Consider the following 14,969-nt stretch of genomic DNA (forward strand, 5'->3'; position numbering starts at 1 on the left):
AAATATACTGATGCGCTCAGGGCAACAGAACTTTCTGGTGCTTTTTACTCTTCCTGTAGCATTCTCAGCTGACGCTGACTTTCTAGTTGCAAGTGCCTCCAGTTGTCACCCGTTGCCCACTCCCTTTGCCACAGGCCCAAATTAAGAGGATCCAAATTCCCAGGGGGACAATGAATAATCCTGCTAAATCAGATATTTCTCACAGCACATTTCAGAGTGTGCACTCTACCAAGCACAGAGGCAAGGCTTTCTGAGAATCACGTTGCATGTTCATGAGCTTTCTCTGAGATTCTTGGGTGGCATCTAAGGGCTGATGTGCCCACCCTGAAGGCTGTGAAGGCTGGGTGATGTGTTTATGCAAATAAACCTAAATAACAAAAGTCATTTAAAAGGTAAATAGAGCATCGAATGATACTAAGTCTTTAGAGCCTATTTTAGGTGCATGGAGACAATATCACACAAGAATTAACAATATCCATCTATTTTGCGATTACAGCAGTTGATGGCAAGTAAGTCCAATCCTCAGCTGACCTCGCCAATCTCAGGAGGTAGTGTGCTGCTACCGTGCACTCGGCACAGTGGCAGAGTCTCCTATACGCAGAAGTGCTAACTTACACCAAGTGACAAGGCTCAATGTGTCATATCTGAAAATTTAAAAAGCTTATCTTTTAGGAGATAAAGCAGGTATTTGTACTCATTGTGCTTTCAGATGCCCCATTATAACCATTGTGGGTTATAATGTGCCCCATTGTGGTTTTGCACATTCAAAATAATGTTGCGGTGCTGCTGCTGCTGCTGCTAAGTTGCCTCAGTCGTATCCGACTCTTTGCGACCACATAGATGGCAGCCCACCAGGCTCCCTCATCCCTGGGATCCTCCAGGCAAGAACACTGGAGTGGGTTGCCATTTCCTTCTCCAATGCATGAAAGTGGAAAGTGAAAGTGAAGTCGCTCAGTCATGTCTGACTCTTCGCGACCCCATGGACTGCAACCCACCAGGCCCCCCGTCCATGGGATTTTCCAGGCAAGAGTACCGGAGTGGGGTGCCATTGCCTTCTCTGGTTACAGTGCTAGAAGCTTCAATAGCACATATACTAAAACTCGAATGATACAGAGATTAGCACGGCCCCTGTGCAAGGATGACACACAAATTCGAAAAAGTGTTTCATATTTTTTACAATTTTGAGCATTAAAAAATAATATTATGAATAGGATTCACAAAATATTTTTTAAATTTACCGAAAGAAAACTTAAGATTATATCCAACCTGCAACTTTTTACTTGCCTTCTTGACTGCTTTAGGCATTAAAAAATAGGACTCTGCATGTGCTTCTATACTGTGAATTATTTGGTCGGTTGCTCTTTCTGGTAGATTTTCTTACCATTTCAAGTAAAGATACACATTTTTCAACCCTGAAATCAGGTGGATTCAATTTTAACAAATTATTTTTGAGTTTTAAAAAATATGTGGTAGAAATTTTGATATAGTTAATATAATCAATTATTTTCATTGGAAGAAGACTATTTTAATGAATGAATAGTTTATGAAAGTATCCAACTATGTTGATAAGAAGAAAATAAAATGACAAAATGCATGTTACAGCGTCCCCAAAGATGCTTGGAAGACTAGAAAGTCATGGCAGATGACATGTATTCATGAAGCTTTAACTTCATGCAGTTATGCATTTCTCACAAATCACTTTGGTTGTGTGATCTTCACACTGAGGGATTTGTTTAGATAAAGCCATTTATGATTTCAGTTGTTAAACTACAATATTTTATAGCATTTATTCAGTGCATCCTGATTTCTTTAAGGTTTAAATGTTACCATTTTCCCTGAAAACGAAAACTTCTCTTCTGATATAGAGGACCCTGTCAGCTCCTGTTGTTAGATTTGCAACTGCCCTGAGATAGTCTTGAGTTTTAAGAACACATTTTACTTTCACTGTAGACATCTCAAATTCAGTAACCTGTCCTTCATTTATAAAAGTTCACTGCAACCCAGTCACTATTTCTTTTGCATGGGAGGTGCTTCACTCAGCTTGTAGGGTCTTAGTCCCCCAGCAGGGACTGAACCTGCTCTCTTGGCAACGAAAGCATGGAACCCTAACCACCAGAGAATTCCCTCCACATGGTCCTTTACTCTAAATCTGTTGTAGGATTTTCCCCTCATCCAGTCGTGATGATAAATATTGACCCATCTTGTTCTTTTCTGATAACCATGATGAGCAATGACTATACGTTTTGCAGGCTAAAGCTAAAACGCAGCAAGACTAACCAGCCCCTCTAAGAATTAAGCCTGTTCTCAATAATGCTTTGCGGAGGGGCTGGGGGTGGGTGGGGGGCACTAATATAGTGCGTCTGGGTGTGCTCTGTCAGTCCCACTCTTTGCAACCCCATATAGACATTGGATCAATTCATAATAATGGAGGGTTTCGGTGACTACGACTCAAGTATCCACGTTACAATCACAATAATAGTCATTAAGACCATACTATTCTCCACCATTACTGCACTCCAGCAATGCAAAAATCCACATGCAGCAAAAGGGCCACTTCACTGGACAGTTTTCACTCTGTCACGGCGACTTACTGCAGAATAGAAATGTGATGTGAGGACTGAGCTAAATCCTGTGCCTCTGCCAAATGAGTGTGGCACAAAAGTGCTACGTTATGCCACTGTGGGCTTTGTCACTCAGATTAACAGAAGACATGCTTATGAAATTAAAGCGTGAAAATAGACACTATCCAGAATCTAGACAACACACAGAAGTAACTGCATAACAAGGACACGGGACGGATTCCGGTCCAAATATTACCATGCTGTTATAAATGGGCTAAACCAGTGAGCTGCTTAGCCGAGAACAGTGACTCTGCACTCCAGAACCACTTAAGAGCTTTAAAAATGCTGATGCCCAATCCCCACACACACAGAGAAAAATTTAATTGGCCCAGGGTGGAGTCCGGGGCATAGGATTTTTAGAATCTCCCGGACTCCTTTGGTGGACCGCCACAATTGTGAAGCATTGGGCCCTGAACAGAGAGGCCCCAGGGAAAGTCAGACTTCTTTGGGCAAGATATTCCAGTAGGGGGCGCTCAGCTGATTCCATGTTTCTTAAGGTCCATCCCTGCCCCAAGTGTTAACCGATTTTCAGAGAGGCCTTTCTAACATAGATACTACTCTAATTGTTTTCAGAGTTTTAAAAAATTTTCTAAAAGTAACGGGAATTCCCGGTTCAGTAGTTGGGACTCCACTGCAGGAGCAGAGGATCAATCCCTGAACAGGGTACTAAGGTCTCCCAAACCCTATAGCATGGCCAAATAATAATAATAGTAATAATAATAATAATAATAATAAAATCTACAGTATCTTCAGATTTCAGGTTGAATATGGCAGATTAAATATATCCATTTTTCTCTTCTCTGTCCACAAAACTCCACTAAATGACAGTAAAGGAATCAAAAGAAAAGATATGTTGTTATTGACAAAACAGGAGAGCAGGTAACAGCAGCCAAGTGGGGACAAGGACACTTTAATGCTTCAGAACCCTGGAAAGGCTCAGGAATTTTAAGCTATCTCTGAAGGTTGAGGAAAATTTGATATCAGAGTGGGCATCTAGCCTGTCTGCTACAGTTTAGAACAAAACGAAGAAAGAGCAGTATAAGCATATTATGAGTTATAGAAGCAAACAGATGAAACTGCTAACGATTTTAAATGGTTGTTTCTGGGAAGTGGGAACTGGGATAGGAAAAAGCATTTCTGGCTTTTGCTCTTCTGAGGGCCTTGTGTCACTTGGCCTTTAAAATTAAATTCTGAAAGCAATTATCCTTCAGTTAAAAAATAAATTTTAAAAATAAATAAATTTATTTTTTAAAAACAAATGAAAATATTAAGTATATACAAAGCATATATTTATATTTTTAAAGTTGGTTTTGAAACGCATTTGGGAGTAAAAGATATGCAAATACTGCAGATAAGAATGTAAAATTGTAAAATCTTTCCAGGTGACAGGTGGGTAATATGGATAAAAAATTTCAATGTGTGGAACATTTAGTCCAGCATTTTCACTCTTGGAATTTGTCTTGAGGAAGTAATTGGACAACCACTGCTTTGAGTATAAAATAGAAAAATTGGAAACTATCTACACAGCCTACACCAGAATTTTGATTTGAACAAGTGATGGCTCCTCCATACAGTGAAATTATATGCAAATACTTTAAATGATGGATTGCACACGTCCCAGGCGCTCAAAAATTCTAAAAGCCTGAAAACAACAAGAGTGCTGGGCATGTGAAACAGCGAAATGTTGATACAGTCCCGTTGAGTGTGCACCGGTACAGTGTTTGTAGAAAAGGCAAAAAGTGGCATTACATAAATGAAAAGTTAAATATACACATTGATCAGCAATTCTCATAGGGAGTCTAAAGTGACTCCCATGAACTATTCACTGCATGGAATTCTCCAGGCCAGAATACTGGAGTGGGTGGCCGTTCTCTTCTCCACGGGATCTTCCCGACCCAGGAATCGAACCCAGGTGTCCTGCATGGAAGGTGGATTCTTTACCAGCTGTGCTACCAGTAAAGCCTGAGACCTTCTATGGGTTTTTACAAATATTACATCCTGGGGTGGGAAGGGTGAGAACAGAACGAACACATCTACCTCCATAGGTTTACTAACTACCTCCATAAGTTTATGAACCAAGAAAACAAACCTATATGAATAATGCAAATATGAAAGTGGACTACCACTAAATCCAGTAGTAATAACTGTGGATTAGAAAAAAACAATGGTGGCTCATATGGTAAACAATTCGCCTGCAATGCAGGAGACTCGGGTTTGATCTCTGGGTCGGGAAGAGTCCCTGGAGAAGGGAATGGAAACTCACTGCAGTATTCTGACCTGGAGAATTCCACGGACAGAGGAGCCTGGCAGGTTATAGTCCATAGGGTGGCTAACAGTCCCACAGAACTGAATGACTGACACTACAGAAAACAAAGCACAGCCCAAAAGACAACTACACCTGCGACAGAAACGTGGGATCACGCAGAAAGAATTCTCCTTTTCCCAGGTGGCTCTCTCTCTGAAAGTCACTCAGTCGTGTCTGACCAGAGCCAGACCATTCCCTTCTCCAGGAGAGCCTTCCCCAGGAACTGAGCCCGGGTCTACTGCATTGAAAGCAGGCTCTCTAAGTCACCAGGGAAACTCTAATCAGCAAAAGAAGGAAAAAAAAAAAAAAAACCTATCTGCCAATATCCGAGGCCCGGGTTCCGTCCATGGGGAGCGAAAAATCTGGCTAGTTTATTTGCTCAGCCATACCCAATCGGCCATCCTGTCTTCACTTGACAAACCCCATTGTGGTTTTATGGATATTGGGCTTCCCTTGTGTCTCAGCTGGAAAAGAATTTGCCTACAATGCGGGAGACCTGGGCTCCATCCCTGGGTTGGGAAGATCCCAGGACAAAGGGAAGGCTAACCACTCCAGTAGTCTGGCCTGGAAAATTCCATGGACTGCATAGTACATGGAGTCACAAAAAGTCGGACACGACTAAGTGACTGTCACTTTCAACTCACCAAAGACCAAACCCGCAATCTGAAATGATAAACACAGAAAGCTTCAAGAATCTAAACAAATCACCCGAAATCACTTATTTTCCAAATTCTACTTTTCTACACAAGAATATCGGTCTTGTTTAAGCTCATAAGACCTCCAAAAACTGTTGGCTAATGTAAAACTTCTTTCTTGGTCCTACTTGACTTAGTCTGCAGGCAACACTACAGTTTAAGCTCAAGCAGCAGGAAGAAATGGAGGACGGATACCGGACCATGCCTGGGCACGTACTGATGAGGGGAAGCTTACACCTAATACACTGAGGATGAGAAGCAAAAAAAGGGTAAGTCCCGGTGAAGGGGTTGTAGCAGATCTCTTCACATTAGTGGACGAAGGCTCATTCTTTGAAATATTGTGTTTAAAGGAAATCTATGATAAATTCAAATAATAAATTGAACATATCGCATGCAGTTCATTCTGGTTATGCAAATAAACGCTGAGTCCCTACCCCCGAGATTCGCACCTTTCCCACGCCAGCTCCCGCAAAGCCTGCTTCCAGTCCCTTGATGCCAAGCCCCTGACTCCATGTCTTCTCCTCGACGCTCTCCATCTGATTCCTTTCAAATAAAGGATTTTCTCGATGGCTTAAGAAAATGATACGGGAGTGCTGCATTTGACACAGAGAAGGTTCACTATAATGTCAAATGAAACAGAGTTCCCTGAGTGCACAGTCGTGCCAACTATTTGCGACCCCATGGACTGTAGCCCTCCAGGCTCCTCTGTCCATGGAATTCTCCAGGCAAGAATACTGCAGTGGGTAGCCATCCCCTTCTCCAGGAGATTCTTCCCCAGGAGTGAGCCTCCGTCTCCCACATTGCAAGCAGTCTTCACTGTTAAAGCCCCCAGGGTGACTCTAATCACTAAAAAAAAAAAAAAAAAAAAGCTGTCTACCAATATAGGAGGAGCTGGTTTCATCCCTGAGTCGTAAAAATTGTCCAGTTTCTTCGTTCAGTCATCTCCAAACAGCTCTCTTGGGGCTTGTTCAAACACATGTCCACCGAGAAAGTGAGTGCTCTACAATGAGTCAGCGTCGTGCCTTTCTCCTCCTGTCTTCCATCTTTCCCAGAATCAAAACACAAAAAATCTCGAGGAAAACCCGTTCAGCATTAGGAAAATGTTACTGACTAAAAATTAAGAATATGGTTTCCCTAGACAAACACACATAAAAATTCTATCTGCTGCAGGTGTAGAATAACGGACTCACTTTTTAAATTCTATTTTTTACACAACCGTATTAGTCTTGTTTAAGACAAGCTCTCCAAATATTAGGAGAGCTCCCGTTCCTCTTACTTAACCTACCCGGCCGAATTCTCGGTAAAACACCAAGAACTCATGCCGGGTAGAAGCAAGGGTAAGGTTAAGGCTAAATAGACCAAGGAGCCTGTGAACATACTGATTATGTAACGGTCACTTCTAACACAGTGAGGATGAGGACCGTCAAGGGTCTGTCCGGGTCAAGAGTTTGCAGATCTTTTCACGGAAGTGGACGAAGGCTCATTCTTCGAAATACTACGCTTTAAATAAAATTATGATAATGGAAATAATAAATAGAAACTACATGTGCGCAGTGCATGCTGGTTATGCAAATGAGGCCTGAGGCCCCGCCCCTGAGATTCACGCCTCTCCCCCCCCCCCCCAGCTCCCCTGAAGCCAGCTTCCAGTCCCTTGGTCCCAGGCCCCTGACTCCATGTTTTCTCCTCCTGGACACTCTGGGTCTGATTTCGTTTGAATAAGGCTTTTCTTGATGGCCTAAGATAATGATATAGGGGCGCTGCATTTGACAAAAAGAAGGTTCACTATAATGTGGAATGAAATAGAGTGCCGAACCCACTCAGTCATGCTCAGACTATTTGCGACCCCATGGACTGTAGCCCTCCAGGCTCCTCTGTCCATGGAATTCTCCAGGCAAGAATACTGTAGTGGGTAGCCATTCCCTTCTCCAGGAGATGCTTCCCCGGGAGCGAATCTGGGTCTCCCGCTTTGTAAATGGACTCTTTCTGTCTAGGCCATCAGGGTGACTCAAATCACCATATTAAAAAAAAAAAGTGACTGCCAAAATAGGAGGGCCCGGATCCGTCGCTGGGTCGTGAAAATCGTCCAGTTCATTTGTGCAGTTCTGTCCGACTGGCTTTCCTATCCGTCACTAACTCCCCAGGCATGCTCAAACTCATGTCCACTGAGTCGGTGATGCTAGCTAATCGTTTTACCCAAAGTCGTCCCTGTCTCCTCCTGTCTTCCATCTTTCCCAGCACCAGAAACATCTCCCAAAAACCCATTCACGATTATGAGAACTTTACTGACCAAAGACCAATCAATCTTACTGACCAATCAACCTGACGTGCCCCCAGAGAAATCTGTATGTAGGTCAAGAAGCAATGGTTAGAACCGGACATGGAACAACAGACTGGTTCCAAAGCGGGAAAGGAGAATCTCGGGGCTGCATATTGTCACCCTGCTTATTTAACTTTTATGCAGACTACATCATGCAAAATGCCATGCTGGATGAAGCACAGGCTGCAATCAAGATTACCGGGAGAAACATCAATAACCTCAGATATGCAGATGACACCACCCTTACGGCAGAAAGCAAAGAACTAAAGAGCCTCTTGATGAAAGTGAAAGAGGAGAGTCAAAAAATTGGCTTAAAACTCAACATTTGGCTACCTGCTTTGGCCACCTGATGCGAAGAACTGACTCAGTGGAGAAGACCCAGCTGCTGGGAAAGGTCCGAAGGCTTGAGGAGAAGGGGACAGCAGAGAATGAGATGGTTGGATGTCATCACCGCCTCGATGTACATGACTTTGAGCAAGTTCCAGGAGTTGGTGATGAACAGGGACCCTGGTGTGCTGCAGTCCATGGGGTCACAGAGTCAGACACGACTCAGGGACTGAACTGAACAGGGCATGGCTCATAGTTTCATTGAGTTAGACAAGGCTGTGGTCCATGTGATCAGTTTGACAAGCTTTCTGTGACACTGGTTTTCATTCTGTCTGCCCTCTGACAGATAAGGAAGAAGACTGTCTTTCTTGAGTAGATGTCATGCTTCCATCATCAGCTCTTCCTCCAGGTTGTGCAGAGGAGTTTTCTTATCTCTACATGGTTAAACTAGGCCCACAAATTATTGATTTTCATATGTGCAGAGAGCATGTCCTAGGGATCATTAATTCATTGAGCTCACTGGGCTGGATGTGGGTCTCATGTCATCATTGTTTTATTGTTTTGGGACATATCTTGGGCTTCTGTTACATGGTTTTGTTGCTAAGGAAGCCTACTCGGTTTTGTGGTTAAGCAAACCTGCTTTCTTGAGTAATCATTAACTTACAGGGATCTCTCGTATTTTTTTTTTCTACTTTACAATCTCCTAGTGGGATTAACTATTTAATCACCTAACTTGTCCCTTTATTCTGTCCCTATCATTATGTCATATGCCACTTGACCATCCACTTTCTTGCTCTCAAAATTTTGTTGTCATATCTTGTCTGCTGTCAACTTCTATAGGGCTATCTGTTTCTTTTCGAGTTTGTGCCTTCAAAAATTGCCTTTCATTATTTGTGATGGGGTTTCAAAAGAGACCCAAGATATATGTATGAGGTCAGTTTGCCTTGTTTAACTGGAAATGTATGCAATTCTCTTTATTTATTTATTTTTGGCTGTGCTGGGCATTCCTTGCTGTGTGCAGGCTTTCTCTACTTGCAGCAGGTGGGGGCCACTCTGTATTGTGATGTGCAGGCTTCTCGTTTCAGTGGCTTCTCTTGTTGTAGAGCAGGGGTTCTAGGCATGTGGGCTCAGTAGTTGTGGTGCTCGGGCTTAGTTGCTCCTCAGTATGTGGAATCTTCCCAGACCAGGAATTGAACCTGTGTCCTCTACATTGGTAGGTAGGTTCTTAATCACTGGACCACCAGGGAAGTCCTGTGTGATTCTAAAATATACTCCAAAATACAGCAACAATTTCTCCATCAAATGAAGAAACTCATCAAAGTTGGAGAGAGGGAGAAAGTCCTGGTGATTCAACTATTTGTTCCTTAGTCTGATCTTTAAAAAGTCCAGTATCTTATGTTGAACATTAGAAATCACAATGGTTTGGATCTTGAGTGATAAGTTCAGATTATTGAATGTATTAAATGCATCACTGAATTGTGCTTTGGAAAGCAGCAAGAACTGGAATATGCAAAAATGTTATTTACTGACATTATCCATTTCATGCTTATATGAGCATCTTTTTCTGGTTAGTTAATGCACCCCTGTATGGAAAAGTCATCTTATACATGCCATTTATCACTTTTCAGAGCACACTGAAAAAAACAATTTAATCAGATTACTTCCACACTGAATCAAGAGGCACGTTGCTGATATCTGACTGTCCTGAGTGAATAAAGCAGCATGAAAAAACTGTCATTTTATTCACACACTATGATTGGGTTCTATTATTACCTCCCTCCCCATCATCTATTCAACTTTTTTGTGGTATAATTCCCTGATTTTCCTTTGGTAGACCAGCCCTTCTGAATCTCAGACTCTGTGCTTTGGAGCCTAATTCATCCCTAGTTCCAGGGATGGATAGTCATTCATTGTGGCCAATAAAAGCATTGCATTCTTTTGACCAAAGAAACGGATTCATGGATGGGACCGTAACTCAGACTTAGTGAGATTTAAGTTGACGTTAGTTGGGGCTATTGGCAAAGTAATGACTTGAGACACTCTGTGGAGTCTGAGAATAAAGCTAACAGAGCAGAATGAAGAGATGGAGACAAAACAGCTTGTGATGATACCACTTTAGTGCCTGAATTAAGTTGTGTGAGCCATTAAATGCTCTCTGGCTTAAGGCCCCTTTTTCTTTTTTCCCCAGTTTTGGCTGCATCACATAGCGTGTGGGATCTTAGTCCCTGATCAGGGATGGAACCTGCACTCTTGGCAGTGAAAGCACTGAGTCCCAACCACTGGACTGCCAGGGAATTCCTTTAAGGCACTTTCAGTTATTTTTCTGTCACTTGCCACCAATCTGACACACCTAGCAAAGCCCTGCATTGCTGCTCGCTTTCTGGTGTTACCTTAGCACTAGCTCTCACAGTAAATTTTACCTAAATGAAAAATACCTTTTGTAACATGGACATTCAGAGACAAACAAAAGAAAACACTGAGCACTTTTTACTATTCTGTGTTAGATAGGCCAAGAGAAAGTTTATTGCAGCTGTAATGAGAAAAATCTATTCACATAAACATCATCATAAGTGCTTGTTGATACAGAATGCCATTGATATTAGGGGATACACAACACCATCATTTGAAGAGAGAATTTTGCCAACAGGCCATTCCTTTTTGCTTCCTAGCATAACATTTCCATTAACATTGTTGAGTGCTTTTACAAACTTCTTGGCAGTAATACAACTTGAACCTTTAGCATCCTGGAAAGCACAATTTTTAGCTTATTCTGGAAAATCTCAGTTAGTTTACCAAAGAGGTCATTGTGCACTGTTTATGAAAAATATTCAAGGCTCCAGTGACCTCCTGCCACTATTTGACAGTTTAAAAACAGGTAAAGTACACGGATCTAGGAACAAAACCTAATTTTCATTTAATTATTCTATTTCTTATTCCTGTTCTTCTTTTTATGCTCATAACATTTACAAATACTCTTACCCCAGCAATAGAGAGTCAGCTCTATATTGACAATTTCTTATGCACTATTTGCATTTACAAAGTTATTCTGCATTTCAGTATTTAGATAACTTTTTCTTAACTCCTTTTATGTTTCAATAGATTGCTGGTCCATTTTTCCAAATTGGGAGTAAGATGAAGTACTACTGTTACAGGGAGACATGCAAATTGGACAAATAAAAGTAAGAATGTGCAAGTGACATAAAAATCATTATGACGAAGATCAAATGCACCCTTAGCAAATGGATGTTAGCTGATTGATATCAGTTGCATGAATTTTAGGGTTGTAATGATAATCGAAACTTCTTTGAAAATCATATTTTACTTAAATTCAGATTTATTAAATGTATATAAACACAATTGTTTTATTTTTCCTCTGACTCTTGAACTGTGTGTAGATATCTTTCGTGGACTCCAGGCACCACCAGTGATGTGATGACTCTGCTCAACCGACACTTCTTGGAGGATGCTTGTTAGAGGGTGACCAAAGAGGTTGTTTGGGACAAGAATGCTTTGGAAATAGGAGAGAAAACTATTAGCATCAACAGTATGATTTACCAAACCATCAGCAGCCCACTGGTTGGGACTTTTAAGATGTACTCTCTTAGCAACTTTCAAGTATACAGTACAGTATTGGGTTTTTGTTTGTTTATTTGGTGTTTTTTGTTTGTTTTGATGTTTTTTTGTTTGGCTGTACTGTGTGGCAAGTGGGATCTTAGTTCCCCAGTCAGGGGTTGAACTGGTACCTTCTGCATTGGGAGTGTGAAATCTTAACCACTGGACAACCAGGGAAGTACCCTTTTTTGTTTTTTTATTGTTTTGCTTTTTTCATATCTCTGTGTAACATTTTGGTAATTCTGGAGATATCTTAAATTTTTTCATTGTTATTATTATATTTTTATGGTGATTTGTGATGAGTCATCTTTGATGTTACTGTGACTCAATGAAGGCTAAAATGATGGTTAACATTTTTTGGCAATACAGTTTTGTTTGTTCGTTTTTGTTTTTTTTTTTTGGTCACAAAGCTTGCAGGATCTCAGCTTCCTGATCAGGGATCAAGCCCAGGGCCATGGCAGTGAAAGCACCAAGTCCCAACCACTGGACAACCAGGGAACTGCCAGCAATGCAGTTTCTAAAATTCAGGTATGTACAGCTATTACACAATTAATAGACTATAGTATAGTTTAAACATAACATTTGTATGTACTAGAAAACCAAATAATTCATGTACTTGCTTTTGCAATATTTTTTGTAACATTTGCTTTATTATGGTGGCCTGGAAACAAACCTACAATATCTCGATAATATGCCTGTACTATTTTTAAAATTTAGTTATTATTTTAAATATTTATACTGTCTCATTTTTATATAAATTAATCTGAGAAAGAATTTTTACTTAGTTAAAACATGAAAAAAGAAAACAACAAAACCCACTTAGAATTAACTTTACTAAGAAAGTGAAGAGGAACTAAAAAGCCTCTTGATGAAAGTGAAAGAGGAGAGTGAAAAAGTTGGCTTAAAGTTCAACATTCAGAAAACTAAGATCATAGCATCTGGTCCCATCACTTCATGGGAAATAGATGGGGATACAGTGGAAACAGTGTCAGACTTTATTTTTCGGGGCTCCAAAATCACTGCAGATGGTGAGTGCAGCCATGAAATTAAAAGACACTTACTCCTTGGAAGGAAAGTTATGACCAACCTGGATAGTATATTCAAAAGCAGAGACATTACTTTGCCAACAAAGGCGAAGAGTTGACTCATCGGAAAAGACCATGATGCTGGGAGAGATTGGGGGCAGGAGGAGAAGGGGACAACAGAGGATGAGATGGCTGGATGGTATCACCGACTCGATGGACATGAGTTTGAGTAAACTCCGGGAGTTGGTGACGGACAGGGAGCCCTGGCGTGCGGTGATTCATGGGGTAGCAAAGAGTCGGATGTGACTGAGCAACTGAACTGAACTGAACTGAACTGGAATACATTTTAGATGTGTGGTTTTGAAAGTCAACAAAATGAAAGTTTTAAATTCTTTACTACTTCAGACATGTACTTAGCCATTTTCTGGGTTCAGGAAGCTCTTCTCTAATGAATTAGAGATATAAATAATCGCTTATGTATAAATGTGTCTATAACACAGAAACTTAATGTCTCCTGTACTTTAAATAAACTAGATATATGAAAATGAAGGATGACTCAACAAAGAAGTAGAAGTAATTTAATAAGATTACTCATAATAAGCTTTATTTATTTGTTTGGCCATGCTGCATGGCATGACAAACTTCATGGCATAAGGAGCTGCTCCCACCGGGGATTGAACCTGTGCTCCTGCATTGGAAGCGTGGAGTCTCAACCACTGGACTGCCAGGGAAGTCCAATAAGAGTTATTTTAAAGCCTGTTCTAAATTTGTTCAAATTTCACTTATCCTTATGAAAATCTGGTCTATATAGTTTTAGAAACATATCCAAAACATACCCACTGTGTCACGTGACACATGACTGGGTTATTAAACTGCTTTTCTCCACTGAAGACTTGTGCTGGGGACTCTAAACCAGGGTAAGAGGCAGGGAGAGGCAAGATTTAGAAAGGGCACCATTTGGGACAGTTCAATTCACTGTTCTCACTGCTGACTCTGTATGTTTGCTTTTAATTGACATAGTCCACAATGATCCTGGCATTTATACAATGTAATGAAGTGGTGAAAGAGTGGCAACACCCAGTGTGAAGTGTCGCCTGTTTGGGTCAGCATGGATGGGAAGAGGCTGGGGGTTACATTCCAAGCATGACTTATGCAGAGGCGAGGATACTTTGTTATCTTCCCCAATACACACTGTTCTTCGTTTGCCTCTGCAAGGAAATAATAGGCAGGTGGGAGTAACATGCTATGTATTTAAATACATAGCATGTTTTTTTTTATTGAGACATAATTCATATGCCATAGAACTCACCCTTTTAAAGTGTATAATTCAGTGGTTTTAACTACATTCACAAGGTTGTGCAGACATCACTACTAATTTCAGAACATTTTCATCACCTCAAAAAGAAACCTGTAGTCACTCCCCATTTCTCTTTTCTCCCTACCTAGCCCTAGGCAACCACTCCTGTCTCTCCAGATTTGCTATTCTAGACATTTTATGTAAATAGAATCATATAGTATGTGGCTTCTGTGTCTGGCTTCTACTCTGGTGTCTCAGACAGTAAAGAATCCGCCTGCAATACTGGAGACCCGGGTTTGATCCCTGAGTCGGGAAGATCCGCTGGAGAATGGAATGGCTGCCTACTCCAGTATTCTTGCCTGGAGAATTCTGGACAGAGGAGCCTGGTGGGCTACAGTCCATGGAGTCACAAGTAGTCCAACACAACTGAGCGACTAACACTTTCACTTGTTTTTCATTTAGCATAATGCTTTCCAGGTTCATCCAGGTTGCAGAGTGTGTCAGTATACTTTATGTCTTTGTTTCTGCATACATCAGTTGGTAAATATTTGGGCTATTTCTACTTTATGGATTGAATGAATCATGCTCTTATGAACATTTGTGTACAAGTTTGATATGGATGTGTGTCTTTATTTCTTTTGGGTCTGTACTCAAGAGTGGAATTGCTGGGTCATTTCCTGACTCTAAGTTTAATTTTTTTGAGGAACTGCCAGACTGCTTTCAAAACTTGCTGCTTCGTTTTACATTCCCACCAGCAGTGTATGAGGAGT

The 14,969-nt window shown here is 41.1% G+C and overlaps 1 non-coding gene across 1 annotated transcript; it reads left to right on the top strand.

Moving 5' to 3' along the window:
* Positions 1-1,066: 1,066 nt before the first annotated feature.
* On the top strand, positions 1,067-1,174 carry LOC138931232 (U6 spliceosomal RNA). Its single transcript, XR_011446483.1, has one exon. It is a non-coding gene; the product is annotated as a U6 spliceosomal RNA (small nuclear RNA).
* The last annotated feature ends 13,795 nt before the right edge of the window (positions 1,175-14,969 follow it).

The sequence above is a fragment of the Ovis canadensis genome, chromosome X (assembly GCF_042477335.2).
Source record: "Ovis canadensis isolate MfBH-ARS-UI-01 breed Bighorn chromosome X, ARS-UI_OviCan_v2, whole genome shotgun sequence".
Classification (NCBI taxonomy): domain Eukaryota; kingdom Metazoa; phylum Chordata; class Mammalia; order Artiodactyla; family Bovidae; genus Ovis; species Ovis canadensis.